We start from the raw sequence: 16,103 nt of genomic DNA, 5'->3' as shown, positions 1-16,103 counted from the left end.
TATGTTCTAAACTACCAAAAAAATAGAAAAAACTCTAAGATGAGTGTCTACAGTCGAGACAAAGTAAGGGTTAAAATCAAGGGGTGAAGCTAGTAACGGATATGGATTTCCTTGAGGCTACTAAAGTGAGAAAGATGCTACAACTATCATGCAATTAGTAGTTTAGACCAAGAGATTCCTAAGATAGGCCAACCTGATGGTCACGACAATTGACCCCTAATCCGGTATGAATATTGATACGGAATTTTTTCTAACCAAATCCTCCTATGATTGCCATACAAGTAGGGAATTTTCTAATTAGGGCCGAAACACAAACTAGGTCTAACCCAAATATTGGAGGGGCACAAAATACCCGATGGTCACGGCGTATTTGTACATGAATCCCTTCCAAGCTAGGTGTGTCTAGTACAAGATTGATGGTCAGGCAACCTAGTACAACCTAGAAATTGACATATAGAGTTCTCATGCATATCAACACATCAAAGTACACCAAGCATGAATCATAATCACACCAAAATGTAATAGAATAGATTAAAGCATCCAACTAAATATGTTCACCCTAAGGTTAACAAACATCCGGTGACCTTGGGGTTTAGTTGTTCATGCTAACAAGATACATGGTAAAATCCACAAAAACAACTAAATAAAATAACATAAACTCCCTCAAGTGATGAATGTGGAGAGACAAGTTGCGAGAAGCTTCCAACGACGCTACCAAAGGGGTGGCTTCCTTGCCCTCTACAAGCTTGAACAATTGGAGATGATGCTATATCTTGTGTAATCCTTTGATTTCCTTGCCTAAAATGCCATCTTGAGCCTTCTTTACCACGAATTTGGAAGATGGAGAGGAATGGTGGAGGTAGGAGAAGCAAGTGTTGAAGAATGTCTCCAAAAAGCCCTAAAAGTCTTTTTAAAGACCTTCTCGGGATGGCTTCACGGCCTCATTCACGGGCGTGAAGGAGCCCATAAGGGTCTCGGGATTTAACCAAAACATTCATTAAGTGCTACAGTAAAATGCTATAGAACTACTACTATAGTAAAACTGTATATTCTTTAGCCTGTTCATGGGCGTCTTCACGGCCATCAGCAAACACATCAACAAAACCTAAGGCATTGTGGTTTCCTAACTTCTTTGTGATACATAAAATGCCATTTTCGGTGTCATTTTCCTTCTCTTTTGCATTATCAAGCTCACCATGGCATCCTCAAGACCTATAACATGAATAAGATAGATTAAATCACACAAACAACAATAATTCATAGATTAATACATAAATAATACAATAAAGATACATATAGAATACACACATTTAGGAGTTTATCACATCCCAAAGTTAGAACCTCCATTTCAATGTGGTAATCAAAGGGTTTGGCTTTCTCAAAAATGAGGATGAGCCTTGTGTGTACAAGAAGAATAGTGGGAGCATAGTCATTTTCCTTGTGTTATATGTCGATGATATCTTGCGTATTGGAAATGACATCCCGACATTGTTAAATGTTAAGCAATGGTTAGGGAAGTGTTTCTCAATAAAGGACTTAGGTGAACTAGAGATTATACTAGGTATAAAGATCTATAGGGTTAGATCACAACGGCTTTTGGGACTAAGTCAAGAAAAGCACATAGATACGATACTAAAATGGTTCATTATGTCTAAGTCCAAGAAAGGGTTTTTACCCATGTCTCAGGGAGTTGTTCTAAGTAAAGGTGATTATCCTCAAACTGAAGAACAAAGGGAACACATGAGTAAGATCCATTACGCATCTATTATAGGATCTATCATGTGTGTCATGATATGTACTAGGCTGGATGTCGCACATGCACTAAGCATGACTAGCAGATTCCAACCGGATACAGGGGAAAACCATTGGTCTGCTGTCAAGAGTATTCTTAAGTACTTACGAAGGGCTAAAGATCACAGTGTACGGTGGTGATAATGAGCTCATTGTAACTGGTTACATTGATGCTGCATTTAAAACTAATACCGATGATAATAAATCACAATCTGGTTATGTGTTTTTGCTTGAATGGAGGTCGTTTGTAAGCTGGAAGAGCTCAAAACAAGACATCGTCACTGATTCTACCACAGTCACGAGTATATAGGCTGATGTCGGATCTTTATTAAGGAAGCTGTTTGGCTTAAGAGGTTTCTTACATGGTTAGGAGTTGTTCTAAGCATCCTAGATCCAGCAAATCGTTTTTGTGATAAAAGAGGACATAACACGAGCCAAGGGGCCCGGTCACACAAAGTCTAAACACATACTCAGGAGATTCCATCTTATTCTGGAGATTATCGACAGAATAGATGTGAAAGTTTGCAGGATTGCTGGAGAAAGCAATGTGGCTAATCCTTTAACCAAGTAGTTGGCAAAGCCAAAACATGATCGTCATGTTTGGTCTTTTGGTCTTAGAGTTATGCCTGATTGGGACTAGTACTAGTAGGAGATTCTTAGTGTCAGCCCTCGACCGAATACATTGTATGAACTCTTATTAATTGGATAATTATTATGAGGCATCATTTTATCAATTATTATTTTTATGCATAGTTATTAAGATAAAACATCCTTGAATATTGGTTCTGCTCAAGTTAGCAAATGCGTGATTTGGATAGTAAAGCCTTGGAACATAAACTGGAACAATATTCTAATTGTCCCTAGCTGATTATTTTCATGGGAATGAAAATAAATTAAGACTAGTATGTCTTTTGTGAGATGGCCTTGTTTTACGGGACTAATAAGTGCTTGTGCGATATGAATGTGAAGCGTTCTTTCCTAATGTTGAGCATTACTTTTTCTCGGTTTTTACACTAATATGTGTGTTTTTATGTTACTTTTTATGCGGAGTAGGGTTGTGAGCGAGTATGAAGAAAAGAAACCAATGTGGATCATAATGCACCGATTTTGGAGGAAATCTTGCTAATGTTCAAACGCGAAGACATAGGTCGGGTGTGAGATGCTAGAGTGTGCCAACCTCCTCGTATTTGAGTTAGCACAACCATTTTGGAGGGGCACAAGGGCAGTCACACTCAAGCATTCGACTTATGCACATAGAACAAGATTTCCACCAACTTGTCCGTCATTAAAAGAAGGCGATCCACGGCGTAGCGTGTGCCGATTTGCGTCACCTTGATGAAAGTATGGATTCGGGAATATTTTTAGGCCGAGTCTGTAGCAGGAGAAATGTAGCAAAAAGAAATCGTATGCTAACACATTCATGCCGTGAAAAATCATAATTCTAGAGAATCCACACAGGCATGTGGAAATTACCTACGCCCGTGTGGAAATTCTACAGGGGCGTGTGGATTCCCGATTCCAGCCCTATTTAAAGCCGATTCAGCACCGATTTTAGCATTCTTTTCTCCATTTTTTCCCCAACTTGAGAGAGGGTTTCGGCTAGGGTTTTGAGAGGTATTGGCTAGGGTTTTGGAGAGGTTCTACGGCTCCGACATCGTCATTCCTTTGGAAGAAGATTGGTAGAGGAGCTTCCGTCGAGGCGTATCCTATACCGGACAAGGCAATCCTTGGACGACGAGTAGAGGACTTTCCACAAGACCATCGACACGACTATCAAGGGGGTTTCTCTATGGATTCATTGCTTTTACATTCTATTTCTTTGATTGTACTTAGCTCCATGGAGAGCTAAACCCCTAGTGGGTACTTGGGTATTTGTGAACCCTAGGATGTATTTGTTTCATTGAATCTCTTTATTATGCTTTCAATTAATTGATGTTTGTTGTGAGTTCCAACCTTGAATGCTTGATTGTATGAATATTTCCCCTAGAGTGACACTAGGGTTGAGAGTTCTTGTTGGTAACCTTGAGGTGAGTGACACACCACGGCGTTAGACAAAAGACTAGGTTGGAGGGTTGAGGGGTGAGTCGAGAGATACAGAGGCGTCCCCTTTTTCCCTCGCGTGATAGATTCTACCTCCGTTCCTCAAGTTCTTCTTGGCCATAATAGAGTGAATGGTCTAAGGGATGACCCTCCACTGGGGCTTAGTTGCACGTGCTGCGGTGAAAGCGTTGAGGTGATCTTAGTATCTAGGGCTTAATCGTGGTTAGGGGACCTTCCACGGACCAAAAGGGTTAGGTCTACAATTAGGACGAGATTTATCACTTGGAATCCCTAGAGCTCATTGCAACTCTATTCGAGTGCGAGGTTGAGAGGTTATGTAATCTTTCCTCCGGGACATGTATAGAGTTAGGCATAGTTAACCTTAGATTTGAGATTATGTATTTAAGGATTTCCACGACTCACCATTGCATTGATTAGGAAGCATAATAGAGGGTTCTTGCACTTGAAACCATTGTCCTAGGCGGAGCATTATCCGAGTACCCCATCTTTATCGATTGTCTTACCTCCTCCTTTACTTGTGCTATCTTACTTGTTGCTTTTACTTTTGAGAATTGAATCATTGTCACACTTATCACTACTGATCTTTCACATAGCTAAAAAGCGGTTAAGTGTCTTTTATTCCCTACTCACACATGGATTCGATACCCGCTCATCCGGGATTATTACATCTAGAAACCCGTGCACTTGCGGGATATACGCAAGGGATCTTGTCAAGTTTTTGACGCTGTTGCCGGGAGTAGGTGTTTAGAGATACTTTGCACTTTGTTTTTCTTAGCTATTTCACCATACATTTTTATTTCATATCTTCTTATTCTATCATCGTTCGATTTCTTTTTCTTTCTTTTTTTCTTTCTTTTTGGGTGCATCTCCGGGGTTATGACCCGAGGGAATCCCTCAATATTGATTGAAGGAGATCCACGAGCTTGAGACGTACTCTTAGAAGAAAAGGGAAAGAGCACGTGCAAAAAGCAGAATAATTTAGGCGATTTGGATGTGGAAGAATGCGAAAACATGGCGGAAGAGAATGAGCAACAATGAACATTATTCGATTATGCCCGACCTTGAGTGTTGGGGACACGTCGAAGTATTGTCGTCCCCGATTCTGATCCCAGAACTTTGAGCTCGAGCACGCATTCATCCACATGTGCAGACAATCCTCACAATTCAATGGTTTGGCCGATGAAGATCCAAGCAGTCATATAGAAAGCTTTCTTGAGGTGTGTGATATCTCTGAAGATAAAGCGGGGTGGTGGATGATGCAATCAAGTTGTGAGCCTTCCCATTATCCCTAAAGGGAGGCGGCGCGATGGCTACACTCATTACCTAGGCGTCAATTACCGCGTGGGAGGAGATGGTAGAAGCTTTTTACGGCCCGTTATTTCCCTCCCGAAAAATCGGTAAAGCTTAGGACGAGATCTCATTCTTTTGTTCGGTTAGATTGGAGTCTCTATTGAGACATGGGAAAGTTTCAAGGAGCTCTGAGAAAGTGCCCGCAACACTGCAGTTCCCGTGGTGGGTGATTGTTTCGAGACCTTTTATAATGGTTTGAATCCGAGTACAAGGCAACTCTTGGATGTGGCAGTAGGAGGTACCTTAGGTAGCAAGACCCCCGATGAGGCCCGTCAGTTAATTGAAGAAATAGGGTTAAACAGCTACCAATGGAATGCTAGGGAGAAGAAAAAAGTGGCGGTCTCCATGAAAATAGATGCGGTAACTTCATTGGCGGCTCAAGTGGAAAAATTTGAGTAAGAAGTTAGATCTTCTAACTTCAAATAGAGTGTGACCGTGACTAATTCACCGGGTATGGTGGAGGACATGCTCCTCTCGATTGCCCGATCTCTATCGGTGATGTTTCTTCGAGTGGAGAAACGTTGATTTTGTAGGTAATGGCATGAGACCTCAAGAAACCCATATAGCAATACCTACAATTCGGGTTGGAAGAATCATCCCAATTTCTTATGGAGTAATTAGGGTACACAAAAAGCTATGGGGCGGTGGGTTTCCAACAACAACAACAACAACAAGCCCCTCATGTGGAAAACAGAGTCTCAGGTTTGGAAACCCGAATGAATTACTTAGAGAAGCGCTTGACTAGATTTGTGCAATTTGCAAATACATGGTTTTGAATCGGGTTGAGGCTACACTTTCGCAACCACACGCCTCTTTGCATAACCTTGAAAATCGAGGTGGGGCAAATTGTGAGAAGTCTCTCTCTGAAAGGCCACATGGAGCTTGCCGAGGCAATACGAGACCAACCTTAGAGAGCAGCGTGAAGGCGATCACTTTGAGAAGTGGTCGTGAGGTTGAAGAGTAGAGCTTCCGGTGAGGAAGCCAAAAGAACACGCACCTAAGGCTATAGAGGTAGAAGAGGAACAAGCAAAGAGAAAGAGGTGGCACCCCCACCTTTCAAGCCAAGAATCCCTTATCCCTCTAGATTGAAAAAAATGACCAAGGGATGAACAGTACAAGAAGTTCCTGAGTTTGTTTAAGCAACTCCACATCAATATTCCTTTTGTTGAGGCATTGGCCCAAATGCCTAAGTATGCAAAGTTCTTGAAAGACTTGTTGACTAACAAGAGGAAGTTGGAGGAAAGTTCTTCAGTGATTTTAGATGCTTCATGCTCGGCGGTATTGCAAAAGAACATGCCGAAAAAGAAGAAAGACCCGAGAAGTTTCATCATTCCGTGTAATATTGGCAATCTAGGTGAGCAAATGGCATTGGCGGACTCAGGGGCCAGTATCAGCGTTATGCCATACACCTTCTTTCAAAAGCTAGGCTTGGGCGAGCCTAGGGCCTACTCGAGATGACTTTGCAACTAGCGGACCAAGCAGGTGCGACATCCGAGAGCCATCATTGAAGATGTGCTTGTCAAGGTGGACAAGTACATTTTTCCGAGTTGACTTTGTAGTGCTAGATGTCGATGAGGATGCGGATGTACCTTTGATACTTGGGGAGACCGTTCTTGTCGGACTTCAAGGCATTGATTGACATGGACGGCGGAGAGCTAACTTTTAAGGGTTTGAGATGACAAGCTCACATACACGCTACTTTGGAAAGCCATGTGGCATTCTTTTGATTTTCGATAATACTTTATACTTTCTAGACACTACTGGTGAGATTGTTGATGAATACATGCAGGAAATGTTCAATCCGGACCCATACGAGGGTTTGTTCGACCAAGATTAGGATTATGAAGAAGTAATGATGCTTGGTTTGACGGAAGAAGTACCATCTACCCGGGATCTTGAAGAAGGTGCTCCGGGAAAATGAAGAAGGCTAGGAGGCAGCCACCGGAAACACTCCAAGGCTATTTGGAGACGTCGTAAACCGAAGGAGTTGGATGAACCATCGCTAGGGTGGTCCGAAGCCCGATAATTCACCCTCTATCCTCAAGAGACTTTGCACATCATGCTTTCAAGTCATGGGTAAGAGGGCAACCTTCATCTATGAACCCCCATGAGGTAAGACAAGGTACGTCAAGCTTAGTGACGTTAAACAAGCGCTTCTTGGGGAAGCAAACCCAAGTGTTTACTGTTTTTCTTATATTCTAGTTTAGTTTGTTTGCATGAATAATTTGTTAAGTGTTGGTGTCTTGATTTTTAGATGCTTGTGCTGAGATTTTCTGGTGGGCTTTGAGTATTCATCGTGTGTTTTCATGTGGAATTGGCGAGAGTTATGTCGTTTGAGCTTTATTCCATGTTTTTCACTGGTAAAACTTGCATACTAGGGCAGAGCTACGAGTGTCTAAACATGTTCGGAAACTTTCTGCGAGCACGTAGTTTTTTCTAAGGCATCCGAGTGAAAAAGCACTGCAGGGCGTGTGGAATTTTTCGCACGTCCGTGTATTTGTATGCGAGCTCATCGAGAGAAGGCACAGGGCGTGCGGCCGCCTGTGAGCGACCATCCGAATATCGCTGACGGCAGTGGGTAATTTCCGCGCGGGCATGTGATTTCCTGCGAGTTTGTCAAATTATCCGAGAGCACACGGGGCGTGAACTCGCTCACGTGGGTGACCTTGTGAAAACTTCTGCGGGCGTGGGTAATTTCCGACACCCATGCGAATCTTTGCGGATGAGCTCTCACCATCCCAGAAGACACGGGCGTGCGCTTGCCCCGTGAGTTGAGAGCGTGAATGTCACGCCGCGGTGCATAATTTCCGCACGGGCGCGAGACAGCTAAGAGATTTTCTCGGATGTCAAACAGCGATCACGGGGCGTGCATGCGCCCTATTGATGCAGGGCGCACGGGCGTGCATAATTTCCACTGCGCCTTTGTGGAGGGCCGTTCAGAGACTGTGCGAGTTTCTCCCGAGAGCGCACAAGGGCATGCATCTGCACTTGTGGAGCTCTCTTAATGAGCACTGCAGGCGTGGGTAATTTCCATGCGCTTTGTGTGGATGCTGTGAAACGCCAAGGGGCGTGACTTCTTTTAAAGAGGAGTCATTTCTTTCCTTGTTCACATCCTCTATTCCTCTGAGAACGCCCTCACATCATTCCTTGACTTCCTTGTGTCAATTTGGTGGAGTTATTGCGAGGGTTTTTCCGACCCGAATCTTAAGTTTCTCATCTCAACTCATCGGTGAGCCCTCTTTTTCTGTTTTCTTGATTTCTTCGTCAAGTCATGATTTAATTCGATGAATCTTGTCAGACACTCTTCGTTTCTTCAATTAGGGGGATTAGTCATGTTTAGAACAAATTTAGAAGTAGTTTTTAAGATTTATTTTTTTGGATTTTTAAGGCGCGGCCGTGTGAGTTTTTCACGCCTCGTGGATCCACATGGGCGTGCGGAAATTCCGCACGACCTTGTGGAATTCTGTAGTAATGCTTTATCATCTTGTTTGACCGATTTCTTCTCAAATTTTATAGATTATGGCAACCCGGTCGAAGAAGCAAGCTGATAAGCGGCCGCATTAGTCATCTTCCGAGTCTGAGGACATGAGTTTCACCATTCCGGAGCACAGGGTTCATTTTGAACGGGTGTCGAGAGTTTGTTTTGGACAGACTCGATTCCTTGATACAAGTATACTGAGAGATCTGCAGCAGGGAGACGAGTTGGCAGACGAGGTCGAGGATCTCGTATCGGTAAGTGGTTGGAGGCAGTTATTAACTATTAAAGACACTACAACAAATTTGATGATTAGTGGCGATTTTCTATATGACATATTTTTCATATGTCACTAAAAGAGCATATAATGTGACAAAAATCAACTATCAGTCACTCAATTCCACTAAAGCTCGAATATTGTACATGACAATACCTGATAATGTCACATAGAAGCATCACACAATGTGTGGCGCCAAATTTTCCCTTCAAGCGGAGATGGAGGGAAATATTTTTTTAGTGACACTAATAATATTTAGTAACGCTCTCATTTTGTCATCAATGTTTTTACATTTTTGTGATGATTATACAACGTAATTTTTTTAGAACAATTTTTTGACATTATGTACACTAATACCATTGTACATTATTTGTGACCATTTGGTTTTTGTCATGTATGTTTTTAATTATTTCGTGACATGTATGTATGACACTAAAATATAAGTATTTGTGATAGTCTCATTGTGTCACCTATATATATATATATAGCATTAGTGGAAGGAATTACAAAATGTCACATTTGTTTAATTTGTGCATGACATAAAGTTTTCCTCACAAATGAGATATCATTTTTATTATATGTGAGAATTTATTGTTGAAATACCTTGAATTATTTCTTCATGCTTTGTTTTGAATTATGACCTAAATCAAAATTTTAGGAGAACGATGAAGAAAAAAAAATTAAAGGGTGGATACAAATTAACCCTTTTTTATTTATTATTTAAAGCAATCCAAACCAAATTTCTTGGGGGTTGTATTATTTATTTTGGCTTTAAGGGCTCTTGTACTTGTTGCATCAGTTTTTCTCAAGAAAGAATAAAGTAAATTTGTCCCTCTACATGTGAATGCAGGTCACATTGACCGGAGCACGTGAATTTTTGTATGGTTTTGGCAAAGGTGGAAAGAGGGGGTCAAGAGTGTGTTCGAGCATCCCATTATCTCACAGGGTGGGTGTTCCACTTTCCCCATCCCCTTCCCCCCCTTTTTCCCCCCTTTTTTTTAAAAAAAAGTCAAGGTTCATTGAGGCTACAACACCCTCAATTTATTTTTTTCGAAAATGTTAAATGTTTTTATAAATTAATGCATATAATTTAAAATTTAATATTTTTAACAAAAATATTTTGGAAAATATATTATTACATCCTTTTATTTATTTATTTTTTGCAAATTCACTTTTGTAGTATAAAAAAATTTATTTTTAGAAAAAAATATTTTCAAACATATATTATCTCAAAACATTTTATATTTTGCAAATTAGTATATAAAATATTAAAAATTATATTTTTAGGAAAATATTTGTTGATATTTGAGTCTCCCTAAAAAATTCAACCAAGTCACTAGTTCACCAGCCCAACTACTTAGGTCAACGATTCGCTTTAGGGTTATTCCAAATCAGGTTTTCTAGTCGAACAAGATCTGTCTTAAAATCAATTACAAGTCAACAAGGTTAGACTAACAAGTTTGGTCCGAGTTTGAAAATCTCGGTAAATAATACTTAAAAAAATAATACTTGAAAATTTTTCTCATTATTTTTATTTTTAATTTGTTTTATATTTGTATGTTTAGTGGAATTTGATTAAATTATAATAATGTTATAAAATTTACTTTGAGATTTATATTAAAATTTATAGTTAATTTTAAAACAATCAAACGTTATAAATAATCTAAATCATTAAATATGACAATTATAAAAATATAAAAATTTATCATACAAATTATAAATATAATAGGATGCTAATGAAAAACAATTTGGATAAATTAATTAATTAATTAACTCACTAACTTATATAAAATCATTTAACCCAATATCTTGTATAAATTACTTTGTTAGATATAACTTATTTATTAGAATATATAAATTAAGATAAATAATGTTAAACTAATAACCAACATTGTAGATCCAAGAACAAGTATTATATAAACTATGAATTTTTAAATTTTTAGCAAAGTATAAATTTGTTAATTCAATGTTCAAAAAGATTGATTAAAATGCATATTTTTCTCCCTTCTTGCCAAAAAGCGGTAGCTAAAAATTAAGTACAATTAAGATCCAAAAAATATGTATCAATTAAAATTTACCTTTTTTGGCTCCTCCAACTTTCACCAAATCTCTTCAAATCTCTACTTAATTTTTACAATTTGTTCACTCCCATAAAAAAATAGTCTTTTAAAAAAATTTGTACCAATTAGGAGGAATCACTCTCTCTTCCAAATTTCACCAAATCTTCTCACAACCCATTAAAGAAAACCTTTGTCTCCATTGTTCATCTTCTTGATTTCCTATCCGAGTGAGAAATAATATATAAATTTCTTTTTAAGACAACCATTAGGCTTCTCCACACAAAGAAGACAAGGTATGTATAAAATATATTATTTTGATTTAGAAAAAAATATTTATTGCGTGTTTTAGGTGAATTTAATTTTTGTTTTTTAATCACGATTGCTTTATTTTATTATTGAATCAATTGACTAAAAGCTTCCCTGTTTAGATATATATGATTTTATTTTATTATTTTATTAAATTAGTTATTTGAATGTAAATAATAACCCAAGCTATGGTTGATTATGAAATACACATGCCTATGCCATAATTTTTGGTTAATAGTATGTTTTAGTTTTATTTTACCTTGCAATGTCATTTTTTTTAAATTTACTTATCATGACATTTCTTTCACTTTTTATCAATTATTTATTTGTTTTTATTGAATATTTATTACAGTTTCAAGTGGTCGGGTTCTTCATCAACTGAATCTTTGGCATAAGAAGAATCAGATTGAAAGATAGCGAATAAGTCTGCAACACATATCCAACTAGCTTGGTTTTTTATTTTTTATTTTGGGGGAAAAAATTGAATTTATCAAGATGTAAGGATATTTTATATTTTTCAGGATCACTTCTCCATTTAGATACTTTATGTTTGAAATCTCAGTGTGGAAATTGTATTGAATTCATTTTATTATGTGTTCTTTTATATTATGATATAAAATATTATATATTTTAACAAATGACGTGATGAAAAAATGATATTAAAATATTCATGACGAATGGTAAATGGGTCACAAAATAATTATGTCATATTTTCATTTAGCAAACATCACGAAATGTTAAATATTAATAAATATTTGGTGAGTCTATAAATGCCACCTATTTGAGTGACGAATATACTAATGTTACGATCAATTTCACATTTAGAATATTTTATGACATTATTTTCTGAAAATCAGTGGCAAAAAATTATGACACCTTTTCATGTGACGTTCATGTTTTTGTCATAAATAGATGCACATTTACCTCGTATTTCTTAACGATATAAGTTATCTAGTGAAATTATTTTTAAATAATCGGTGACAAAAAAAAATTATGTCACCAATTTGGGTGACAGTCATCTTTTCGTCATGAATTGTTGAATATTTTCTCATGTTGTGTGACAATTCATGACAACTTGTGACGTTATTTATTTAATAATAGGTGACGAAATATACGCCATCTAATAGTGTGACAAGATAAATTTTGTCAGTAATAGTTGAATATTCAACTCATATTTTTATGACGATCGATGATTTTTGTGACACCTTATAATATGTTTTTATGACAAAAATAAATGTCACAAAAAAACATAGCTATAATGTGACATTTGTATATGTCGTCATGTAAATTTTAGCATTTAGTAACGACAATGTGCATATCGTCATAGTATATCTTTAGCTACGATTGCAAAAGGTGACGATCGTTGTGACGAGGTGTTTAATGTCATCAAATATTATACATGACGAGTATTTCTCATTTTGTGACACTAAATGGTGCGCCATTAATCATCAAATTTGTTGTAGTGAGAGCCAGCCATACGACTCTATTATGGCCGCAAAGACCTCAAGGAACGGAGGTAGAATCTATCACGTCAGAGAGGGAAAGGGGCGCTCAGGTACCTCTCGACTCACCCTCTCATCCCTCTCCAACCTAGCTTTTGTCTAACGCTCGTGGTGTTCACTCCACTCACAAGGTTACCAACAAGAACTCTCAACCCTAGTGTCACTCTAGGGAAATGTTCATACAATCAAGCATTTAAGGTTGGAACTCACAATAAACATCAATTTATTGAAAGCATAATAAAGAAGTTCAAAGAAACGAATACATCCTAGGGTTCACAATCACCCAAGTACCCACTAGGGGTTTAGCTCTCCATGGAGCTAAGTACAATCAAAAGAAATCGAATGTAAAAAGCAATGAATCCATAAAGAAAACCCCCTCGATGGTCGTGTCGATGGTCTTGTCATAGAGTCCTCTACTGCAGCATAGAGGATCCTTTATGCGGTCTAGGATACACCTCGCCGGATCGATGCCGATGCAAAGCTCTCCCAATAACCTTCTTCCAAACTACGCTCGATGTCGGAGCCATAGAACCTCTCCAAAAACCTAGCCAATACCCCTCAAAACCCTAGCTGAAGCCCTTTCGCAAGTTGGGGAAAAGATGGAGAAAAGAATACCAAAATCGGGGCTTATTCAGCTTTAAATAGGGCTGGGATTGGGCGACTACACGGGCGTGGATGATTCACGCGCCCGCGGGGAATTTCCACACGGGCATGGATAATTTCCACACGCCCGTGTGGATTCTCTGAAACTGCCATTTTCGGCTGGCTGTGAACAGTAACTAATACAGTGTTTGCTACAGTGATTTTGTTACAATACCTGCTACAGTACTATGCCAAAAATACTCCCGAATCCACTTTTCATCGAGGTAACATAAACGGGCACACGTTTATGCCGTGGATTGCTTTGCTTCTTCAATGACGGATAAGTTGATGGAGATCTTGTTCTATGTGCATAAGTCGGAATGCTTGAGTGTGACTGCCCTTGTGCCCCTCCAAATGGTTGTGCAAACTCAAATACGGGGAGGATGGCACATACTCTAGTATCTCGCAGCCGACTTATATCTTCGCATTTGAACCTTAGCAAGATTTCCTAAAAAATCGGTGCATTGTGATCCACATTGGCTTCTTTCCTTCATAATTGGTTTCACAACCCTACCCGCATAAAAAGTAACATAAAAAACACAATTAATGTAAAAAAACCCGAGAAAAAGTAATGCTCAACATAAAGAAAGATTGCTCGCATTCATATCACACAAGCACTTATCAAAGCATCAATAACTGAAGCATTGAAGGAGATGATGGTATCCAACGAGAAAAAGATAGAACAATTGGTTGCATGTCTTGACATAAATGAGCAACACGAGGAAAATTCGAGTTTGATGACAGTCAAACTGAAAGAGGTAGATGAAGAGTTTGGGATACACACCTTTCTACATGGCAGTGGTAGGAGGTTGTTGTGATTTAAATTCTTAGTCAGATATAGAAGATGGATCAATAGCTCATGTGGAGTTTGTTTCTTTGATAGAGTTATGAGATATAGGTTTCCAAGAGGACAGTGTAGATGGTTTAGATTTGTTAGAGGCAGACAGATCAGAGCATATGACACATGAAAGTGAGGTAGAAGATGCTTTTAAGGGGTTCGAGGAAATTGATTAGAAACAAGACAATCGATTAAGACCTTCAGTGGAAGAACCTCTTGATTTAGAGCTAAAAATGCTACCAGAACATTTAGAGTATGCTTTTCTAGCCAAGGGATCAAAGTTGTCAGTTATTATTGCTTTAAATCTCTCTGTGGAGTAGAAGGAATAGCTGGTGACTATGTTGAAGTTGCACAATCATAGCTTGGAAAATTTCAGATATAAAAGGGATTAATCCATCCTTTTGCACCCATAATATTTTGATGGAAGATAATTATAAAACTGTGATTCAACCTTGATAAAGATTAAATCCAAATATGAAAGTAAAGGTGGTGAAACTCCTTGATGCTGGAATTATTTACACTGATAAGTGCTTGTGTGATAAGAATGCGAAGTGTTCTTTCCTTATGATGAGCATTACTTTTATCATGTTTTAGCGCTAATATGTGTGCATTTATGTTACTTTCATGCATATAGAGTTGTGAAGCTGAAGGTTAAAGAAAGAAACCAATGTAGATCGTGGAATGCACCATTTGGAGGAAATCGATAAGAATCAAAACTCAAGACATAAGTCGGGTTCAAGATGCGAGAATGTCCGCCAACCTCCTTGCATTCAAGTTAGCACAATGATTTGAGGGGCACAAAGGCGATCACATTCAAGTATTCCGACTTGTGCATGTATAGCAAGATCTTCACCAATATGGCCGCTTTATTGAAGAAGCAAAGCGATCTACTGATGTGAACGTGTGCCCATTTACGCTACCACAATGAAAAACATGGATGGGAGTGTTTTTGAGCGATAATGTAGTAGGGCAATCGTAGCAAAACACTCGCAACAATTCACTATAGCAGTGCAATCGCTCACGTACGGGTCGAGAAAAAGTGATTTCGGAGAATCCACATGGGCGTGTGGAAATTGTCCACTGCCCAGTCGAAAATTCCATAGGCCTGTGTGGTGAATCCACAGGGGCGTGTGGATTCCCGATTCCAACCCTATTTAAGGCCGATTTCAGCCCCGATTTCAGCATTCTTTTCTCCATCTTTTCCCCAACTTGAGAGAGGGCTGCGGCTAGGGTTTTGAGAGGTATTGGCAAGGGATTTGAAGAAGGTTAGTAGGAGAGTTTTCGTCGGCACTGATCCGGCGAGGTGTATCCTAGGCCGGACAAAGGGACCCTTGGAAGAGTTGAGGCTTCTCCACAAGACCATCATCATGACTACCAAGGGGGTTTTCTATGGATTACTTGCTTTTACATTTAATTTCATTGTTGATTGTAACTAGCTTCATGGAGAGCTAAACCCCCTAGTGGGTACATGGATTTGTGAACCCTAAGATGTATTCGTTTCATTAAACCTTTTTATTATGCTTTCATTAATTGATGTTTTAATTGAGTTCCAATCTTGAATGCTTGATTGAATGAATACTCCCTTAGAGTGACACTAGGGTTGAGAGTTCTTATTGGTAACCCTTGTGAGTGAGTGACACACCACGAGAGTTAGTCAAAGCTAGATTGGAGAAGGTTGAGAGGGTGAGTTGAGAAGTAGCGGAGCTGCCCTCTTCACCTCCGTGTGATTTATCCTACCTCCATTTCCTTAAGTTCTTTGCAGTCATAGTAGAGTGAACGGGCTAAGGGATGACCTTCAGCT

This window comes from Dioscorea cayenensis, chromosome 10 (genome assembly GCF_009730915.1).
Source record: "Dioscorea cayenensis subsp. rotundata cultivar TDr96_F1 chromosome 10, TDr96_F1_v2_PseudoChromosome.rev07_lg8_w22 25.fasta, whole genome shotgun sequence".
Lineage (NCBI taxonomy): Eukaryota > Viridiplantae > Streptophyta > Magnoliopsida > Dioscoreales > Dioscoreaceae > Dioscorea > Dioscorea cayenensis.
The sequence above is the reverse complement of the archived record's forward strand: the minus strand, read 5'-3'. Positions refer to the sequence as shown.